The sequence below is a fragment of the Lissotriton helveticus genome, chromosome 10, assembly GCF_964261635.1.
Source record: "Lissotriton helveticus chromosome 10, aLisHel1.1, whole genome shotgun sequence".
Taxonomy (NCBI): domain Eukaryota; kingdom Metazoa; phylum Chordata; class Amphibia; order Caudata; family Salamandridae; genus Lissotriton; species Lissotriton helveticus.
The window spans coordinates 302,911,987-302,928,624 of NC_136071.1; the positions used below are offsets into that span (position 1 = coordinate 302,911,987).

At 44.8% G+C, this 16,638-nt stretch overlaps 1 long non-coding RNA gene across 1 annotated transcript in view; it reads right to left on the reverse strand.

Annotated features, from left to right (window-relative positions):
- Nucleotides 1-2,955: 2,955 nt before the first annotated feature.
- The window catches only part of LOC144785170 (uncharacterized), a 270,943-nt gene continuing 257,260 nt past the window's right edge, over nt 2,956-16,638 (reverse strand). The window contains exon 4 of the long non-coding RNA XR_013601792.1: nt 2,956-3,387. This is a non-coding gene — a long non-coding RNA (uncharacterized LOC144785170). The remainder of the gene's footprint in view (nt 3,388-16,638) is intronic.

The following is a 16,638-nucleotide window of genomic DNA, read 5'->3' on the forward strand; positions in this document are numbered from 1 at the left end:
CTCCGGGTCTAGCCATCACTATATAAAGCCTTTCAAATAAATAAATAAAATTACATTACCGGCATCAACATATGGAGGGGAGGCAAGGGTTCACCCACAGCTCTCCAGTCATACCTATCATTACTTCAAATGTGCACTTGGACAAAATACAGGCCATTAAAAGTGATGAAAACCCATCAATGAAGCGTGTGGATTTTTGTTTCTTGACTTTTGTTCCACTGTCTACTGTAGTGCAAGTGGCTGGTGTGTACCTTGCTACACACATTTGCATGCAGGGAAAGGGACCACAGTTAGCTGCACATTGGGATGCAGACAAAGAGACATGCCATCATACCTGGCTTCCGCAAGAATGAAGCACAGATATTGAGGGAAGATAAGTTGTACTATTTGGTATGGATGATACATAGTTAGCCTGGAACAAGCTGAGGCTGCGTACCATGTGCTGTGTTGCCATGAAACAGAAACATTGTCCCTGCAAAGCAGTCTAGCCTTCATTATTTTTTCAGCTGGGATGATAAAGATGCCATTGATAAATCACTAAATTCTGCTTGCGCTTCACAGCTGAAGAATCACTTGCAAGAAGTTTTTTTATATATAGGTTCCAATAGAAGAGGAAAGTCCACGGAAGTGGGTTATTTCATTGGCGGAATGAGACTTGACTGTTCCCCTCACCTTTATTGCTGTCACATCTTGCAACATCCCACTGACAATTTACTGCAAGGCCACATCATTGAAGAGCCATGAATTTGAGATATCAGAAACCAGGGGAGAAAAGGGAGAAGGGAGAGAAAAAAAGCAACCTTCGACAAACTCCCTGTGCCTCCCTTGTTTAAAGGTCCCTCATTGGATTATAATATGGAGCCCAGAACATTTGGTGAGAGGAAGACATCAGAAATGTTGGCCTCCTGGCATTTATATTATGCCTAATACGCAATGAAGGAGTCTCCTGGAATTACAGTGAAGAAAAATCCATAATCAGACCCTCTGGAGAGTAGGAATGTGGGAACAACTATGACAATTAACTCTTAACATTGATACTCCCAATGTATCCTATACAGAAAGAACATTATTCACTAGTGCATTTTCAACTGGGTGACAAACAATTGGCCTTAAAAGTCCAAAAAAGGAAAGTGGAGTCGACAAATTACATGTGATGAAGAGAATATTTTGGAAATACCCTTGGCAGAGCAGGGAATTCTTGGAGAGAATGCAATCCCGGACAGACTTTTTATTTCACTGGGCTTTTCCCCAGTGGAATGGAGCCCCAGGAGGCTGATTTTTAAGAGAGGGGTGGCTGTTTCTGGTGCCTCTGTCGTTTTCCTCCGTTCAAGCAGGTTAAAGTGCAGTAGGAATAGGTAGGCTTCAAGAGAGAGGGAAATGGAGGAAAGAGGAAAGGTAGATGGACTTCCATCAGAGAAGGAGAAGAGAGAGAGAATGGATGGATGGATGGATGGATGGAAAGAGAGAGCTTGTGTGAGGAGATGAAGGGAGAGATGCTGGTTTGAGCATTTTTGTTTGCCAGGGCTACTTCGGTTCTCCAGTTCGACCTTGAGCAAAGGCCTCTCTGGGAATCCAAGACATTTTCAGGAACACCTTTAAAAAGAGAGAAAAAAAATCCAGAAGTTGATAAAAAAGTGGAAAGTCACATAGGAGAATGGGGATGAGTGAGTATATGTTTTATCAATTTTGACATATTTTTCTACATTTATTATTTGGTATAGCTTCCAAGGAACGGATGCAGTAAATCTCTCTCTTGTTTCTTTTGTGATTGCTTCAAGAAAGGGTGACTCCTCCCACTAGCCACAGTGCCACCCCACACTTGACATATATGTAAAAGTGGTCATGTGCTCCTTCAGAGGATACCATTGCAAGGAACAAATCACAAAGACAGAAAAACATCTGCTGAAATATGATTAGTTCTTGATAGAAGATGAAAAGATTTTCTAAGACTTTGGAAGCAAGGCACAAGCCTACCCTGACACAGAGCAGGAGAAGAGTCTAGCATAATCTCTGTGGTTGAAGAATTCAACAGGCAAAAGCAGCTGAGGAAAACGGAGCAAAAACCAGTGACAGCAAGTATCTACCTTGGGGAACAAATGCAACAAAAATAGGGGAATCCAAGGCATTGCAACACATCCTTCTCAGCTCCAAGCTCTCATATATGAGTGGACAAGAGACGACTTCATAAGAAAATGGTTGAACACTGTCATGGTAAGGATAGCTCTGGCAGTAAAAGCTGTGAAGACGACCACCTTGATTTGAAATTAATGTATCTATAACCACATCTGCCATCACAGGAATTTGGCATTGTCCTGGTATGGTAGGGGTATGAAAGGAAATCAAATTATCTAATCCTGGATCATTTACATAATTGCCTGGTGGCAACAGATGCCCTTCTTTGCTGCTGTGATCGTGAGCACACCATCACTTTAAGAAGCATTGAATGTAAACCCATGTTTTAATTCTATAGCATTAGCAGCACACACAGAATGAGGAAAACACCTCTCATGATCATTTTTGTACAGGAAGGAGTGCTTTGAAAGTGACGCATCTCAGTTCAGCCAAATGGCTTGCGCTGCAGCGCTGCGTCACTTTCCAGTAAACAAGGCCCCAAGTGGCCCACCTTCCCATCTGCTTGTGCAGGACCAGATGACTATGCCATCATCTTAATGGGACCAAGTCAGTTCTCCTATAAGGTTAGAATGTGGATACAACAATAGTTTTAAAAAAATGTGCACCTTTCGTGGTTGCAACATCAACAGAATAGTTAAACTTTTTTCTTAGTAAATACACAAGGCTTCTAAAAAAGTTGACTAAAGGAAAGGGTAACCACCAGTGATCAAACAGCTGAAATACTGATAAACATTTCTTTTCAAACTCTACTTGCGGTGAAAAGTAAGGGATTGTAATATTTGGGGTTCAAACATACGTTGATAACCTTTAACAGAAAAAAAACACTGTTTAACAAATTTTATTGTTATCGTTCTTGAAAAAACACAATATTTTGACATATTTTGGGTATGTACTCACATTTGTATTTTAAATCACTATTCACAGACATTACAAGGACAAGAAATATCCAAAACAAGTGATATAATCTATTTCTGAATAGCAAGTAATATAATGTTTAACCGAATTGCAGCGGAATTAAATCAAAATTGTTATTTTTAATGGAGACATTGATGAGTGAATTGCTTCTAGGCAAGTCGAATTGCCTGGTTGCCTTCTTCGAACTTACTCTCATTCTAAAAGAATGCAACATGAACTAAACGCTATAAACATCAGGATGTTATTTCCCATTCACATCTGAGATATCACTTCATCTTTTCTTTGTAGGTTTTCTGCATTCTGGCCTTCATCCCCTGTTCCATTTCTTACAGGAAGGGACTAAAATAACAATGGTGATATATCAGAAAATCAGGAAACAGCAAAAATACAAATGCATGTGAAACCACTATAAAACATAGATTAGAAATAGGAATGCCTGAAGTAAGACGTTTTTCCCGCTTATATCAAGACAATCGATATATGCTTAAATACGACTTTTTATATACATAAATAGATGTATGTCTTCTATGATCATTTTGGTACTTTTTTTTAGAATCATTGAATTCAAATTAATGGTTTAATTGTATACCATTTGCCTACATTGACAAACAAAACGAGCTTCATACAATTGTTTGCTCCTCACTTAGCATGTCTATCAAATTTCATGATGATTCAACATTTAGAATAATACTGAAATTATTGCTCTAACAAGGAAAAATATCTTAATTTCTCCTCGTTGCTTTCCTTTTACATGTGTGCTACATTCTACAGCACACAGATAAATATGCTTCTAAGGATTGTTCTTGTGCATGAAGGTATACCTTCCTGTCCATTTGAATGCTAAATCTGCCATTAAATAAGACAGTTGGGACTGTTCTTCAGAAATCGTGCCAATGATGTAGGTGAAAACTTGTACAGAGCTAACAATCGTGCTTCTTTTTAACTTTGGCTTAGGGATAACTAGAAACAGCGCTCTCGCAACTCAGAAATGAAAGGTTGATATGTATAATTGTTGACTTCTACTCAATATTCAAAGCCTGCCTTCATAAAAAGTAGGCAAGGGGAGAGGGGGAAGGAGCTGGGGAAGTAGACAGCGAATGAAGGGAGGGAAAGAGGAGGTGGAGGGTGAGAGACACAGCATGAATGAAAAGGGGGAGGGTGACGGGGGCACAAACCGGTAAACGAGTAATAGTTGCATCTAAAGTCCAGTAAGCTGTGATCCCAGGGGAAGTGGTATCATTCCCTCAACTCCATTGTGAGAGGCTCCCTTAACGCGGTAGACTCTCTCAGAGGGATATCTGAGACTCCAAGGCCTACCTACTGGATCCTTCTCCAAAAAGGGGAGAGGGAGTGCTTTGGCAAGTGGCGCCATACAATACCTCAACTGTGAGTGACTCCCTTGGTGCTGTGGACTCTCTCAGAGGAATCACTGAGACTCCAGAGTATAAGTAATTGGATCTTTCCCCAACAAGGGGAGAAGGAGTGCTTAGTTAAAGGGCACAAGGGACAGGGGCGAGGCGGCGTAGGAGCAGAGGAAGTGGACAAAGAATGAAAGAGGGAAAGCGGTAGGGGAGGGGGAGAGAGAGCATGAAAGAGGGGGGGTGAAGGGGGCACAAGCCGGTAAAGGGGTAAAAAACGCGTCCAAGGTCCTGTAAGCTGAGATCCCAGCAACAATGTTGCGAGAATTCATAGGAGGGAGGAGAGGTAGGAGCCAAAGTAGGGAGATGAGGAAGAACTGTGCCCAATGTCTGGCTGGGTAGGTGACAGTCAAGGGGAAACCAGGGCCAATCTCCTTTATAGCTGTCTAGCAGCTCCACCGGGTATCAGCCATGTTGCTCCAGTCTCAGCGTTCAGGAAAACAGTTTTGAATAGATACATAGGCTACAGTTGCATAGTGAAGTAGCGTAAGAACTTGTCCCCACTAGAGGACAGGGGTAAAAGAAGGGGGGATATAAAGCAATCCAGAGAAGGAGCTGGAGGCTGCCATTAGGCTGCAGTGGAAAAGAAAGCAGAGGCGGATGCCATTTTAAGGTCAGGCACGTCATGTCCAGGCATCTGTAGGTCCCTGTGTAGGCATTGATGCAGTAGTTGGTCTCGACCATGATGAAGCCGTGTTTGTGGGCGGCAGTAGATGGCTCTGACCCCCTGAATGTCATTTAGAAGCCCCCCGTCTTTCATATCTGCAACGACCGACCACACGTTTGCCTCGGGTACCTCCTGTGTCCACCTATAGCCCCTCTCCACAACCGGCCAATTTCATCAACCTCTGGGATAGTCGCTGTTCCGGTCTCAGCACCAGCACCTCAGGCATGTCTGAGGCACAGGCACTCGACACCTATCAGCTGCTCTTTGAACTGCTACTTTAAACTGATGGCTGCAACCAGATGGGATAGTTCCACTTATGCTGCACTCCCCACAAGACTCCAAGACAGCTGTTCTGTGCCATGGATAATGTGGAGGACAGATGCCCGCCCAAAATGGCCATTGCACAAAGTCCCTGCGCACCTAAGCCAGATCGGGGTGTAGACAGGGCTCTATATACACCAGACCAAATCACAATCTGGAGTCAGCAATCGTCAAAAGTGGAAATTCCTGCAGCCCCAAACCTCCACCACCTAAGCTCAGGTGCCCTCTAGGTCTTCGTGTGTTCAGCACTCAAAGCAGATGGCGAAGGGGCACCACGCTGCACAACAATGGCCGTCCTGATGTGGATCAGCTCCTGGGAATCATCATACCATTTGCTGTACCCAGATCCAATAATATGCTGGGGGAGGTCGGTCACAATGCCCCCATCCCCACCGTGATCACCAATCACCAAATATCAGCCCCGTGGCTCACCGTTACTTGTGCGTGTACCGGAGTCCACCTAACTCAGCGCTACGTCCACCAAGCAGCCCCGCAGGCAGACAACAGACTCAACCAGAGCTCCGGTCCGTCCTTCCCTGCAGCGTGCCAGCCACGCCGCAAGCAGAGCGCCACCCTGGGCCCACAGGTCCCAAAAGCTGCAGCGGAGATTCCGTGATGCGGCTCCGGACGTCCTCCCGGCCAGCGCGGCCTCGGTCCGGAGTCGCAGATCCAATTATGGAGGGTAGAGCAGGCGATTTTAGGCGATCGCGAAACAGGGTGACTCCTTGGCTCCGTGGGTACCCAGATCATGTGGTTTAGGCGAACTAATCCTATTTTATAATGGAGTTGGGGGAAGTTTAGGTTTTTAACCTCCGGAGCTTTACACCATTGCGGCCATTTTGGGTGTCCTCTCGTCACGGCTCTGATGCCTCATTTGCTCTGATGCACTTGTGCCATTGTGTAATGGCCCCCAAAGCAGTTGTCTCTGGCTCTGCAGCACTCTGCAGGCTGCGTTTTTGCAGCTATGTGGCTCTCCTCACCCAGAGCAACACGTTCCCACGCTATGCCGGGGACACTCGCACTCACCGCACCTCTCCGATCGTGCGCATACAGCACAATGGCTTCACTTGGCCATGCGCCAAACCCGGGCATGTCACCGCCCCACACTGCAGCACCAGCAGTTGCGGCTCAGCGCAGCAGCGTGTAGCCGGGGCCTAGCACAGATACGCCTCCACAGTTCTCCACAGCCACACCTCCCAACATCCTCAGCAGCACTGCGACATGGAGCAGTGGCTGTATTTATATTGTCAGCGATCCGATGAACTTTCTTGATTGCGCTAGCTCTGAGAGCCTTTCACCGCAACAGCGTCACTGGGGCAAAGGAAAGCGCACCGGTCCCCTTCTCGCCGATCTTACGTTCAGGTCAGGCACGCCGCCATTTTATTCACTGGTGAGGCTGTATCGGGCACTTACACACCCGAATCTGTCGTGCTGATGTCTGCATTGACTTCGATGTTTGGGGAGTTATGGACCACATGTGGAAAATGAGAGGAACCTCTTGTAAGGGACTTCACAGGATGCTTGGAAGTCACCATGTGTCCTTTGGTGTTGGTGATGGTAAAGGGCTCAGTCTCAAATTAGCATCAGACTTTCTTTTTATGTGTTGTCTGACAAGCACTCGATCTAGTCTTGTAAAGGTGACATATTTTACAAGATGCTGTCTTTCAGCAAATCCTTTCATCTTCTGTTTGCGACCAAAGTGCTTAGTATGAATGTCTTCCTCATTCTTGGATGTGAGGTGGTCTATTGGGGCAGCTTAGTCATTATGGCTCTTCCAAACATGAGAGTGGAAGGGCTTTCCCCTGTCACTGAGTGAGGAGTTGAACTGTAAGCTCGAAGAGTAGGGTTTAAAAGAACTTTGAGGTACAGCTTCCCCAATGCAGCACACTGTACAGCTTTTTTTAAAGTGTTCATGAACCGTTCTACCAGAGCATTGGCCAGGGGCCAAAGAGGAATGCTTTTTTTGATGCTTTAGAAAGTCCTTGAATTCTCGACTAGTAAAAGATGGGCTGTCGTAAGATTTTAAGACTGTAGGTACACCCCATGCCACAAAGATGCCATTTAATTTTTGAATAACCTGTTCATGTGTAGTGGATGAAAGGCCTTCTACCAATGGAAAATGGGAGTATTCATCAACAATGACTAAAAGATGATGTCTATTCTCAAGAGGACCAAAGAAATCAATAGCAATTCTCTCCCAAGCATGATTTGACAATTCGGACATGCTCAAAGGTGCTAAATAACTTGTGATGAAAGACAGTAGCATATTTGATAAGTTGTCAATTATTTTTTGACCCTTTCGTCAAGGTAAGCAAACCAGACTCAGTCACAGAGAGCTTTCTTTGTGGCAACTGTTCCTCGCTGTCCCTCATGGGTTGAGGGATACAAATTAGGTGTTCTCATATATACCGGAGTGTCAGAACATGTGTATTGTGTTAGCATGATGTATCTATATCCTCTGTGCTTCATATGTATATAACATAACCCACATATGATTTAGTTGGTAGGAAAAGGGTTATCCTTCTTCAATATGTCCCATTATTGGAGTAGGCCGGGAACTAGACAGACACCATCTTGCTGTGATCACGTGTTACTCTCCAGCAACTGTCAGGTCCCAGTTCATTTGAGTTACTGAGAGCAGCTGAAAGTAAATTGTTCTCCTGCTCTACGGAGACTCAAAGTCGCATCTGGCTTTGGGTGCGATAAGCACATTCCTGAAGGCACCGTGCCAACACTCCCGGGTACAGAGACAAAAGGGAGTCACCCTTCCTGCCCTCCCCAGTAATAGATAGCTATGCCTTTGTTCCTAGCCAAGCTGTGCCATATATGGTCCCTTCCTGGAGCTAGGGGGCCAAGTGGTGTTTTTCCTTTTACGGTGACTTCATGTGTTGATCTGAAAGTATGTATGTTCTGTTTTGACTGTAAGCCAAAGTCTTCTTTGCGCACCGGATGGGTGAGGACATAGAGGCTCCTCTATGGAGTATTTTGCTTAATAAATGATTGAACTTTCTTCACTGCCAACTGACTGATTATTTGGTAAATGGGATTTTGGGGCTGGTGGTAGGTACAGCCCTTTATGTTAATTTTGCAGTACTTCAGATGGCACTCCAGATGGGACTCCACGATAGGGTCCTCCTCCCGTAACTGGGTAGAAAGGACAAAGAAAGGGGAGCTCTGGTCGAGTGGGTGGACTGACCGAAAATTCTGACTTACTCCGCTCTCGCGATCAGGGAGCCCCAGCTGCTAGTGACTCTTCGCCGGAGTCCTACGGGCGTAACCCAGGAGCTGACCGTGTTGGTCTTCAGGAGTTGGCAGTAGAGAATACGCAATTGTACCTGTGTGCACCAGGTGAGTGAAGTGTCTTTGGTGTCTTTGGAATGCGCCGTTGAGCAGTGTTTTTGAAACAGTTAATTGTGTCTGTAATTTGGTGGTCGGTGTACCACGGGGAATTTTGGGGGTCTGGCGGGGCAGCATTGTGGCTGCACGGGTAGATGCTCCACGGACTTGTTTTGTGAATAATAAAGACATCACTCGGACGCCTTGGTGTGGCACGTGTGGTATGCACCCGGCCGGACTGGTCTCGGAAAGACCTGTGGGGGTACCTGGGTAGTCTTGGGGACACATCTGAAGCAATGCTAAGGCAGCAGGCTCAGTCAGAATAGTCCCAGGGGTGAACCAGGGAGACTGCAGCATGGTCTGTAGGACAGTCTGTGGTTATACCTGTCTGACGGTTTCTTGGTAGTCTTTGGACTGCCTGATTTTGGTATCTGTTTGGTCTTGAATCTGAATTTGATTGATTCTCCATGAACAGGAGTCGACGGGCTCTGTTCTTTGTTTGGACATGTCATTTTGAATATCTTTGTATGTACATATATTATTGTTCTATGTAGGTTTGAGTCAGAGTGAGGTTGAATATGTTGCGATGTTTGAACATGGCCATGTTTGAAAGTGTGTTGTTATGATTGACTGAGAAATACGTGACAACAATCACCATGCCGTGTGTTAGCAAATTGAGTTGTTTTGGCAGTTGTTGTTGCCCTAATGATACGTGCTTGGCTGAGAGTCAACCTGCCCCGCCTGAGGGCAGCCCGAATCATGATATGTATGTAAAGCATGGTATTACACCCCTTTTTGTTTAAATGCATTTTGGCTGTGAATGTGTGAGAGAATGGGAGAAGTGAAGTTGTCAAGGAGTGAGTTTAATTTGGCCTCATCGCCATCAATGCGTCGCAAAAGGTAATTGAAAGGGATGTAGCTAGAAAAAGAGCACCCCTTGCGATTTGATGATAACTTTGATGTACAAAAGTACTAATGAAAAGTAAATATGGACTGATCAAAAGTTCAGTTTAAGACCAAAAATGTGTGCATTTGGAATTTGTAGGTTGTTCCCATTTTTTGGTGGCTCAGTGAGCCAACGTGCCTGGTGCAGAGGTTTGTGTTTAACATCATGGTTGTTGGTTCTAACTCTAGCTGGACCTACTGAGACTTTCATCCATTTGAGGTTGATAAAATGAGTACCATTGCGTGGGGTAGTAACCAATATCTGTTCTATGCTGGTATGTTATGTTATTATGTTCTGTGAATTATTCACAGTCGGTATTTTAATAATCTGAGAATAGAAATAAATTATGGCCCCTAAAAAGAGACGGTATATAAAAATAATTATTTTTAAATAGGGTTAATTATTGAAGATTAGAAATAATTAGGGAGACTTTTTGTCTTTGACAGCTTCAGAGTGAAAAGAGGTGGGGGTAGGAATAGGAGTGAGTAAAACAGGAGTTGAAATCACTGCTTAGAAAGCTTCCCTGACATGAAAATGTGTAATGCTTGCAGCCAGTGAGCCTTGGAAAGAGGTGGGGGCCAGGAGTGCTCACAGTAGCGGGCTAACAGCCAAGAAAGTTCCGCGCTGAGGTGCTATTTCTAGCTTTTCTGATAAGATAGGGTGGCCGAGAATCAAAACTTAAGGAGCCCTGTCTGTTCCCATATTGTTCAAGACAAATTAAAAAAGAGGTGCAGTGAAGCAAATGATCCATTCGTATTTCTGCTTTGAAAAATGATGTCCACATAGTTGCCTTATTTTAAAAAAAATGTTGCATAAGTCTTAGACAAAAAGTAAGATGAAGCTCTTTTTTAGAATTTTGTGGGCTACATGCCTAGGTAAAAACGATTAGCAAATTAAGATTTATTTTTTACAGGAGGAATTGTGGCGCAAGGTAAACACAGAGTGTCTGTGAAACAGTTTTACTTTTAGAAAGTCAAGATTAAGGTGGCTTAACATGCTTACATGTTTTAGTCATTGCAAAGTTGACAAGATGGTTACAGTTAAGTACTACTAGGTTTATATTTTCTATTTTGTGTTTTTTTAATGTGTATTATGTTTTGTCTCCTGATTAAAAGTTACAGTTGATATTTTTGTGTGTTATGTGAAGTGTCTCTCTTTTGTGTGTTGTGTATCTTTGCTTCTGCCCACAGATCATTCATGGATCGTTCTGGGTGGTTCTAGGTCTAACAAGACTACAGTTGGACACGTGAGTTGGTTTGAAAAAGACGTCATAGTTGTGAAGGGATAATGGTGGAATGAGCACCCTGAATGGCTATAGGCAGGAAATCAGGGTGAGAGAAGACTAGAATGGACTGAGAATAGGTTCAGGGAAGTAGTGAAAAGCAGGGATCAACAACAAACGCAACAGCGATGGTCCATACCACAAGGTGGTGGAACGAGTGTTCCATATGTACCTGTGGGACCTAATCAATGTGTGGATTGCAAAAAGGAGGGTGCTGTCAGAGGTGTGTTGAAACAGATGTGTTTTTGCACAACTTCTTTGAAAAGAAACGTTTGTGTGTTTTTCATTTTTGTGCATTTTGTTTTTCTATTAATTGTTCCTGCTGGTCCTGTGTGTCAGAAGCGACACAGTAAGTTGTGTTGACAGCCGGTCAACTCTTTGGTGACCTGCTGTCAGAGGGGGGTGAGGAAAGAAAGGAAATTGAATAAGGAAATTGAATATTCATTTTAAGCCTGACAAATTAAGCAGGCCTGAATATTTTTTTTGGGGCTGCAGGTTCACTGTGCATGAAGTGCATAACATAGTGTTGTGCGTCACCGCTCATTTACATATGCTATTGTAATCTGTCTATGCTTTCTGTGCTTGGTATACAGCAAGTATACCTGATGGCTTGGCATGTGTGTTTTTATTTTATGCACATTTTTGTTTTTGCATTGTTTTGACAAATTTTGATACTAACGGCTAGGGCGCTCGACCTCGGACCTGGGGATCTGGGTTCGAGTCTCGGTAACGACACCAAAACCTCCTGTGATTCTGGGCAAATCCCTTAATCTCCCCGTGCCTAAAAAAATGAAAGCGTGTCCTCATGTAACGTAACTGGTAATATGTAAAGCGCTCTGATACCTGATTCGGTCCGGGTCTAGTTCGCGCTTTATAAAACACTTCAAAAAAAAAAAAGAAGCTCCCCTGTGTTGTCAGGGGATGGTCATGACGATGCCCATTGCTACGCAACAGTTGGTTGGACTTGTTCTGGTTACTACATTTCACAGATATGATATTTCATGCTGTGAACATGACTGACAACACTTCCCCAGTGCATGTCTATTTGGCTATAATGGTATTGAAGAGAAAAAAAAGTAAACAAAAGATATATACAGGATTAAAAGTATGTCACCTGCAGTTAGTCATGTTACTGCCCCTTCCTTTATGGGGCGGGCAGCCCTTGATTAAATGTTCCCTGATTGGACCCTAAGGATAAACTATAAATCTGTGGCTCTTGCAAAAGGTGACCTAACTGTTCTCATGATATTGCACTAGTTAATCATGTTCTGCTTCCTAGGTAGTGTATGGCTTGGTTCCTCAAAGGGAACCAAGTTTAATTTTCCCCGGGGAGGGAACTGGAACATTAGCTGAGCTTACAGTATATGGTGTAGCGGCCGGCAGTAGAGTTAATTTCTGTGTACTACTTTGACTTTTGTGTATCACCCGTATTCTTGCTGTTGTGTCACATGCCTGACTATCACCCAAGTAATTTCTTGTTCTTCCTATAGATTTTTCTTTTTTCGCCTCTCCCCTAATCGATGTCGCATTGTGCCTAGTTATTGGGGATTTTAGCTGTGTCCCAGTCCCATTTGCTTTTCCCGTATTCCTTTCACCAGTCAGCCCTTTTATTATTGTTGGTGTATTGTTCAAGTTCACACTCCCAGACTGCAATGATGTACTAGGGACCCCATATTATGTATAATTCCCTTTTGTATGACTAGACTGGTTTCAAGAGTTTTCTTCATGCCAACTTTGATGTTTTCCAGTCTGACTGTCAGGGTAGTGATGGACTGGTTAACTTACTCAATAAGATCTTTTACTGTAGTTGACAAGTTTTCCACCTTAATAGGGGATACTTTATGTTTATTGAATATGATATATTTTCAATGCCTATTTTAGTTTGTTTTTACCCTTTTTGTCCCTGCTGTTTTGATTTTTGGTGGGATCAGATGTGTTCTAATCGTGGAACTATCAGGAATCTCTAGTTCTCGTCTTTTGTTTCCACATTTTGATCATTAGCCTGTGTATTGCATGGTGCACCTGATGCACCATTATTAAAGGGAGGTATCTGCATGCCTCTAATAATTTGTATCATGCGTTCCCCCTTTTGAGGTGTTCTAGATAAGGAATATAGGAACACACAGATGTAGTAATTCAAAAGATGTTTACCTTATTAGACAATGTCACTGTGTGTGACGAAATACATTTAGATAAAATTCCCATGTAGCTATTTACCCTTAAATGTCAGAGGATAATGCTCTCGCATTGAAGTTAGTGAGGATAATGAGGAGTACCCAATTGAAGAGACTAGAAACACTGCCTTTGCCTTTGTATCCTATAAGAGTGACAGTGCATTATAGACCAGAGTTGTCCCATAGTGTCGGGCCACTCCCTTGAGTCCCATTGTTAAATACAATGAATTGTTTTTGCGCTAATTTGAAGGAAACTAACAATTGTGTCACATTACCTACATCACTAGGTTCTGCGGGATCTTCCAGAGTAAAAGGAAGAGTCATAATAACCTGCAGAACGATGATAAAGATAAGTCCTAACTCCCATCAGTGACAGCTACAGATGAGGGGCGGACGTCTTGGACCTACAGTCCCAGCACCCAGAAAGTAGCAAGGCTGGACAGCGATTGCCAGCGCGTCATCAATGGCATCTCCAAAGCATTGTGCTTGCTCCATCAGATGGCGTTGGACATCAGAAAAGAAGGAGGAGCAGCTGGTTCCCTGTTTGCTTCAGAACAAGAGTTTCAGTGCAACATGAGCTAAAGAGAAGGATCCCTGTTGTAGACGGCAGGGCTGGTTTGAGGCTTAAGTTTTCTACCTGTCATGTGCTGGTAACCTCTGACAGCGCACGGCCCCTTGAGCCCCTTGGCCTAAGTTTTGGCTACCCCCTCTCCTTTTCTTTGCTCCAACAGAAGGGCAGTGCACCGGAGGATACAAGATTGGAAAAAGGCACTACATTTGTGGTACCCATGTTCAAAGGAAAAATAAAATGAAAGAGCAGCCCGAGCGTCCTCTGACACTGAATAACAAGTGTTGGAGCCTGAGAGTGTTGCTGAACGCGAAAGTCTGTTGCTCTTTCCTGATTAAACAGTACTTGGGTCAGTATGATATTATCTGCGCCCACGACCAACGAAGAGCACGATATCTGTAGTGCCTGCCACAGGGGAGAGACACTTGAGCACTGCCTTGAGACATTGAAACTTTCGAGTGAGCTGTGAGTGTTTGCCAGGAGGGCACTCCAACAGATACTAAGAAGCACTATTTTCATGGAAAGGCCTAGATCGAGAGGCCCAATGCGGGAGAAGACAATGGAAGCAGATTTGATGGACGATAGAAGCCTACCAAAGAGGCTTTGAACGGACATTGGGCATAGTTGCACAAGCGATTCCAGTCCAATTGCATGAAGTGGGTGTTAGATATGTTCCCATTTGACTAAATTGCCATAGAAGAGGAAGTGGCTCCGCCCCTAGTATCTAAAATGGTCCAACAGAAGTGAATTTGTGTGACTGTTCTTACTGTTTTGCTGGCATTGTTTTAGAGTAGTGTTCTGTTTAGTAGAACAGCATCAAGTCCCTACTCTGATAAAGAGTATCCCCATTTCACCTGAGAGCATTGATAAGGATCGCCACTGTCTCACCTGAGTATATCCCTGACCCGTTTTGATGCCATACAAGAACTGACACAGATGGAGTGATGATAGTTTCTACTAGCTGTAGGGCCCATGGATTGCTTCCCATTCTGACTAGCAAAAGATGATCTGGTTTTGTCCCTATTTGTGCTATATGCATGTAGGTTGAGAGGCCTATTTATGGTGGTATATATATATTTATTACACCCTACGTTTAGTAAATTAGGTTATGAAGGTGTCCTGGAGTACAGTGCATTGCATTAGAGTTAGATTCTGAGAGAAGGACGAAGAAAAAGGTATCGTGCATCTAAGTACTTGCCTGAATGTAATGGGGAGCGGTACAAAAGGGGGTGGTAATGGATGGAGCATCTGAACCAATCAAACACTCACACCCAGTCAAAAGATCTGGGTTTATTCCATCACCGTTTTTTAGCCCACTCTGCCACCCCATTTCAGACATGGCTATATGCAAATCAGTCAGACCCTGTGCCTCATGGGAACAGTCCAGCCCGAACTGCCAAGCCATACCTTCCCTGGACCGGAAACAAGCTTCCGAAGACCGGTTTCTGGCATTGCAGCCGTCTTCAGCCCAGCTTGCTCGAATCTAGTGGCAAAGTGAGCAAGGGACTCACGTCTGAGCATACCCTGCCACACTTATGGCGGCCAAAAGTGGTACAAAAGGGGGTGGTAATGGACGGAGCATCTGAACCAATCAAACACTGACACCCAGTCAAAAGATCTGGGTTTCATCCATCACCGTTTTTAGCCCACTCTGCCACCCCAGTTCAGACATGGCTATATGCAAATCAGTCTGACCCTGTGCCTCATGGGAATAGTCCAGCCCGAACTGCCAACCTCTAGGATAGTCGCTGTTCCGGTCTCAGCACCAGCACCTCAGGCATGTCTGAGGCACAGGCACTCGACACCTATCAGCTGCTCTTTGAACTGCTACTTTAAACTGATGGCTGCAACCAGATGGGATAGTTCCACTTATGCTGCACTCCCCACAAGACTCCAAGACAGCTGTTCTGTGCCATGGATAATGTGGAGGACAGATGCCCGCAAAAAATGGCCATTGCACAAAGTCCCTGCGCACCTAAGCCAGATCGGGGTGTAGACAGGGCTCTATATACACCAGACCAAATCACAATCTGGAGTCAGCAATCGTCAAAAGTGGAAATTCCTGCAGCCCCAAACCTCCACCACCTAAGCTCAGGTGCCCTCTAGGTCTTCGTGTGTTCAGCACTCAAAGCAGATGGCGAAGGGGCACCACGCTGCACAACAATGGCCGTCCTGATGTGGATCAGCTCCTGGGAATCATCATATCATTTGCTGTACCCAGATCCAATAATATGCTGGGGGAGGTCGGTCACAATGCCCCCATCCCCACCGTGATCACCAATCACCAAATATCAGCCCCGTGGCTCACCGTTACTTGTGCGTGTACCGGAGTCCACCTAACTCAGCGCTACGTCCACCAAGCAGCCCCGCAGGCAGACAACAGACTCAACCAGAGCTCCGGTCCGTCCTTCCCTGCAGCGTGCCAGCCACGCCGCAAGCAGAGCGCCACCCTGGGCCCACAGGTCCCAAAAGCTGCAGCGGAGATTCCGTGATGCGGCTCCGGACGTCCTCCCGGCCAGCGCGGCCTCGGTCCGGAGTCGCAGATCCAATTATGGAGGGTAGAGCAGGCGATTTTAGGCGATCGCGAAACAGGGTGACTCCTTGGCTCCGTGGGTACCCAGATCATGTGGTTTAGGCGAACTAATCTTATTTTATAATGGAGTTGGGGGAAGTTTAGGTTTTTAACCTCCGGAGCTTTACACCATTGCGGCCATTTTGGGTGTCCTCTCGTCACGGCTCTGATGCCTCATTTGCTCTGATGCACTTGTGCCATTGTGTAATGGCCCCCAAAGCAGTTGTCTCTGGCTCTGCAGCACTCTGCAGGCTGCGTTTTTGCAGCTATGTGGCTCTCCTCACCCAGAGCAACACGTTCCCACGC